The 6,092-nt window shown below is 43.4% G+C and overlaps 1 pseudogene; it reads left to right on the top strand.

The window, feature by feature from the left end:
• Positions 1-870: 870 nt before the first annotated feature.
• LOC126302700 (GTP-binding protein Rheb homolog) lies at positions 871-2,033 on the top strand (annotated as a pseudogene).
• The last annotated feature ends 4,059 nt before the right edge of the window (positions 2,034-6,092 follow it).

The following is a 6,092-nucleotide window of genomic DNA, read 5'->3' as shown; positions in this document are numbered from 1 at the left end:
ATGGCAACTTTACACTTTGCCTCCGTCTCTGTCAGTTGCAATGAAACTGTATTTGAAGGTGAAGGAGATTTTGTAGACATGTGTGAAAGACATGTTCTGAAATGCAAGTGTTGTTGTTTGGAGAGCATATCGGTTACGTGTCAGATGTGTAGCCAAGCAGTAATGGGTCGCCATATCTGCAAATATTAGAAGCTAATATGAAGTGTTGTCAGCAGAAGTCTGATGATGCAGGCGACCGTAAGGCCGAAGTACGCAAGAGTACCGCTAGGCCGCGCCTCTTTAGCTCAGTGGTAGAGCACTGCTCTAATAAACCAGGTGTCGTAAGTTCCATCCTCACAGGAGAAAGATGAATTTTGGAAATCAGTAGCGCGTCGTGGCCGTATAGCAAACAGTATCTGTGATGACGAACAATTAGCGACAGGCGTTTTTTTAAGAATTACTCTCAGATGTGATTAAGGCGAATGGCGCAGATAAAGCATTTGCCAAAGCGGTACAGCATAAGGTGGGACGAGGCAGTCTGAATTACATTTTATAGATGTATTTCTCACATATCTCAGAGCCTCTCGCGGTCGTCGTCGTCGTCGTCGTCGTCGCCGCCGCCGCTTCTGCAGAAGTAGCAAATGGCCATCGTAGCAAATGCGGCGAGGGACGCCCTGCCTTCGATTCCGAATGCACAAAGTGTGTGGTCTTGTTTCTCAGTCTATATTTGGTCGGTCTCGTAAGAGGTTGAATGTAACGAATGGGTGGGAAAGAGCAAGGGGCAGCGGATGTGTAGAACGAAAACACAAATCCTCAGGGGTGTGAGCGTTTCGGGAAGAGTCGTATACATGTTATAGTTGGTCGTCATTGACCGTGTGGCCTAATGTACATGATTGCTGGTACTGATGCTAGTGTCGTATTGTGTGACAGGAAGTTAAGTGCAGGTTAAACGTTTATTACTTGGCTATATGTGTGTAAGTTTCTGTACCACACAAGTGAATGACTGTGTTTTTAACTGATATTGTGAAATAACAATGCCACCCAAGCAGAGAAAGATAGCGATTATGGGGTACAGGTCTGTTGGGAAATCTTCCCTAAGCATACAATTCGTGGAAGGGTAGTTTGTCGATTCATACGACCCTACAATTGAAAATACTTTTACAAAATCGACTCGTGTCAACAGTCAAGAATATGAACTTAAACTAGTGGACACTGCTGGTCAAGATGAATATTCTATATTTCCAGCACAATATTCAATGGATATTCATGGTTATGTACTTGTGTATTCAATTGACTCTGCAAAATCATTTGAAGTTGTTCAAATAATATATGACAAACTACTTGATATGACAGGAAAAGTCCATGTTCCAATTGTTTTGGTTGGAAATAAAACTGATCTGCACATGGACCGAATTGTAAGCAGTGAGGAAGGAAAGAGGTTGGCTGATTCCTGGAAAGCTGCATTCCTTGAGGCGTCAGCAAAACAGAATGAGTCTGTTGCAGATATTTTTCACACGGCATTGTTGGAAATAGAAAAAGCCAATGGCAATGTACAAGAAAAATCGAGTTGCACCATTTCTTGAAAGAAGATTATTTTAGCTGAAGTTGCACATATAATATACAAATGTTATTTTTTGTTTCTTTTGAATAACATTTTTATTGAAATATTGTGTTTTATAGGATTTATTTGTACCAATTTATCAATTATAATCATGTGATTATAATCTCTCACTATGATATGTATCTAATGTGTATATTTTGTATTTAGGGATGGTATATGTTGATTTAATGTGTTGTATACTGAAATTATTTTAGAGAAATTTGTATAAAAGTTCAGTTTTAATAGTAATTTGGAAAATAATCTGTTAAATATTTTGCTTGTGTACATATGTGTAAAGGTTGATCACTTACACAGAACTGACAGGTTAGCAATATCTTTAAGATTTTGAATGACACGTCCAGTGTTACTGTGTGAATGAAACCATTTAAACCATGTAGTGCTACAGAATTCTGAATAAACTGTCATAATGGTTTAAAAAAAAAAAAAAAAAAAATGGATAAGGCGTCGGACTTCGGATCTGAAGATTACAGGTTCGAATGCTGTCACGCTCTTGTTTTTCCAGATCTGAAAAAGAAACATACCGTTTTCATGTAGCAATTGAGCAGTACGAAACCGTCTGAATGTTGCTGTTGACCATTTTTTGCTTGGAGATGCTCTTGAGCTTGAAACACACACAACAAGACCGGTGTTAACTAGCGATATGGTCGGCAGAGTGCCGACACCACGAGTTTTGACTGGCAGTTGCACATCTAAAACAACGTAGGAAAGTAACTCGTTCGGCTTTTGAGTCACATAAAGTATGTGTGTTAATTTTGACGCCACTAGCTCTGCATGTTGTCATGCAATTTCTTTACCTCTCAGAAATGATTATGACATAAAAGTGAAGTACGTGACGAGTGTGACGTTAGGAAAACATTAGGCAGCATGGAGAGATTCTGTATGGGACCACCCAACCCAAACGAGTATTGTGTGACGTGCTACCCGGCAGGTATTCACCGAGGTAGCCGGCTAGCTCAGTCGGTAGAGCGTCAGACTCTTAATCCCAGGGTCGTGGGTTCGAGCCACACGCTGGGCGTAACGGAATTTTGTTCCGCTGCAGATGTAAATTACCGTTTTTCTGATTAACGAGATGTAATGAAAATAGCAACTTTACACTTTGCCTCCGTCTCTGTCAGTTGCAATGAAACTGTATTTGAAGGTGAAGGAGATTTTGTAGACATGTGTGAAAGACATGTTCTGAAATGCAAGTGTTGTTGTTTGGAGAGCATATCGGTTACGTGTCAGATGTGTAGCCAAGCAGTAATGGGTCGCCATATCTGCAAATATCAGAAGCTAATATGAAGTGTTGTCAGCAGAAGTCTGATGATGCAGGCGACCGTAAGGCCGAAGTACGCAAGAGTACCGCTAGGCCGCGCCTCTTTAGCTCAGTGGTAGAGCACTGCTCTAATAAACCAGGTGTCGTAAGTTCCATCCTCACAGGAGAAAGATGAATTTTGGAAATCAGTAGCGCGTCGTGGCCGTATAGCAAACAGTATCTGTGATGACGAACAATTAGCGACAGGCGTTTTTTTAAGAATTACTCTCAGATGTGATTAAGGCGAATGGCGCAGATAAAGCATTTGCCAAAGCGGTACAGCATAAGGTGGGACGAGGCAGTCTGAATTACATTTTATAGATGTATTTCTCACATATCTCAGAGCCTCTCGCGGTCGTCGTCGTCGTCGTCGTCGCCGCTGCTTCTGCAGAAGTAGCAAATGGCCATCGTAGCAAATGCGGCGAGGGACGCCCTGCCTTCGATTCCGAATGCACAAAGTGTGTGGTCTTGTTTCTCAGTCTATATTTGGTCGGTCTCGTAAGAGGTTGAATGTAACGAATGGGTGGGAAAGAGCAAGGGGCAGCGGATGTGTAGAACGAAAACACAAATCCTCAGGGGTGTGAGCGTTTCGGGATGAGTCGTATACATGTTATAGTTGGTCGTCATTGACCGTGTGGCCTAATGGATAAGGCGTCGGACTTCGGATCTGAAGATTACAGGTTCGAATGCTATCACGCTCTTGTTTTTCCAGTTCTGAAAAAGAAACATACCGTTTTCATGTAGCAATTGAGCAGTACGAAACCGTCTGAATGTTGCTGTTGACTATTTTTTGCTTGGAGATGCTCTTGAGCTTGAAACACACACAACAAGACCGGTGTTAACTAGCGAAATGGTCGGCAGAGTGCCGACACCACGAGTTTTGACTGGCACTTGCACATCTAAAACAACGTAGGAAAGTAACTCGTTCGGCTTTTGAGTCACATAAAGTATGTGTGTTAATTTTGACGCCACTAGCTCTGCATGTTGTCATGCAATTTCTTTACCTCTCAGAAATGATTATGAAATAAAAGTGAAGTACGTGACGAGTGTGACGTTAGGAAAACATTAGGCAGCATGGAGAGATTCTGTATGGGACCACCCAACCCAAACGAGTATTGTGTGGCGTGCTACCCGGCAGGTATTCACCGAGGTAGCCGGCTAGCTCAGTCGGTAGAGCGTCAGACTCTTAATCCCAGGGTCGTGGGTTCGAGCCACACGCTGGGCGTAACGGAATTTTGTTCCGCTGCAGATGTAAATTACCGTTTTTCTGATTAACGAGATGTAATGGAAATAGCAACTTTAAACTTTGCCTCCGTCTCTGTCAGTTGCAATGAAACTGTATTTGAAGGTGAAGGAGATTTTGTAGACATGTGTGAAAGACATGTTCTGAAATGCAAGTGTTGTTGTTTGGAGAGCATATCGGTTACGTGTCAGATGTGTAGCCAAGCAGTAATGGGTCGCCATATCTGCAAATATTAGAAGCTAATATGAAGTGTTGTCAGCAGAAGTCTGATGATGCAGGCGACCGTAAGGCCGAAGTACGCAAGAGTACCGCTAGGCCGCGCCTCTTTAGCTCAGTGGTAGAGCACTGCTCTAATAAACCAGGTGTCGTAAGTTCCATCCTCACAGGAGAAAGATGAATTTTGGAAATCAGTAGCGCGTCGTGGCCGTATAGCAAACAGTATCTGTGATGACGAACAATTAGCGACAGGCGTTTTTTTAAGAATTACTCTCAGATGTGATTAAGGCGAATGGCGCAGATAAAGCATTTGCCAAAGCGGTACAGCATAAGGTGGGACGAGGCAGTCTGAATTACATTTTATAGATGTATTTCTCACATATCTCAGAGCCTCTCGCGGTCGTCGTCGTCGTCGTCGTCGTCGTCGTCGCCGCTGCTTCTGCAGAAGTAGCAAATGGCCATCGTAGCAAATGCGGCGAGGGACGCCCTGCCTTCGATTCCGAATGCACAAAGTGTGTGGTCTTGTTTCTCAGTCTATATTTGGTCGGTCTCGTAAGAGGTTGAATGTAACGAATGGGTGGGAAAGAGCAAGGGGCAGCGGATGTGTAGAACGAAAACACAAATCCTCAGGGGTGTGAGCGTTTCGGGATGAGTCGTATACATGTTATAGTTGGTCGTCATTGACCGTGTGGCCTAATGGATAAGGCGTCGGACTTCGGATATGAAGATTACAGGTTCGAATGCTATCACGCTCTTGTTTTTCCAGTTCTGAAAAAGAAACATACCGTTTTCATGTAGCAATTGAGCAGTACGAAACCGTCTGAATGTTGCTGTTGACTATTTTTTGCTTGGAGATGCTCTTGAGCTTGAAACACACACAACAAGACCGGTGTTAACTAGCGAAATGGTCGGCAGAGTGCCGACACCACGAGTTTTGACTGGCACTTGCACATCTAAAACAACGTAGGAAAGTAACTCGTTCGGCTTTTGAGTCACATAAAGTATGTGTGTTAATTTTGACGCCACTAGCTCTGCATGTTGTCATGCAATTTCTTTACCTCTCAGAAATGATTATGGCATAAAAGTGAAGTACGTGACGAGTGTGACGTTAGGAAAACATTAGGCAGCATGGAGAGATTCTGTATGGGACCACCCAACCCAAACGAGTATTGTGTGACGTGCTACCCGGCAGGTATTCACCGAGGTAGCCGGCTAGCTCAGTCGGTAGAGCGTCAGACTCTTAATTCCAGGGTCGTGGGTTCGAGCCACACGCTGGGCGTAACGGAATTTTGTTCCGCTGCAGATGTAAATTACCGTTTTTCTGATTAACGAGATGTAATGGAAATAGCAACTTTAAACTTTGCCTCCGTCTCTGTCAGTTGCAATGAAACTGTATTTGAAGGTGAAGGAGATTTTGTAGACATGTGTGAAAGACATGTTCTGAAATGCAAGTGTTGTTGTTTGGAGAGCATATCGGTTACGTGTCAGATGTGTAGCCAAGCAGTAATGGGTCGCCATATCTGCAAATATTAGAAGCTAATATGAAGTGTTGTCAGCAGAAGTCTGATGATGCAGGCGACCGTAAGGCCGAAGTACGCAAGAGTACCGCTAGGCCGCGCCTCTTTAGCTCAGTGGTAGAGCACTGCTCTAATAAACCAGGTGTAGTAAGTTCCATCCTCACAGGAGAAAGATGAATTTTGGAAATCAGTAGCGCGTCGTGGCCGTATAGCAAACAGTAT

The sequence above is a fragment of the Schistocerca gregaria genome, unplaced genomic scaffold, assembly GCF_023897955.1.
Source record: "Schistocerca gregaria isolate iqSchGreg1 unplaced genomic scaffold, iqSchGreg1.2 ptg000178l, whole genome shotgun sequence".
In the NCBI taxonomy this organism is placed as follows: Eukaryota; Metazoa; Arthropoda; class Insecta; order Orthoptera; family Acrididae; genus Schistocerca; species Schistocerca gregaria.
The sequence above is the reverse complement of the archived record's forward strand: the minus strand, read 5'-3'. Positions and strand labels throughout refer to the sequence as shown.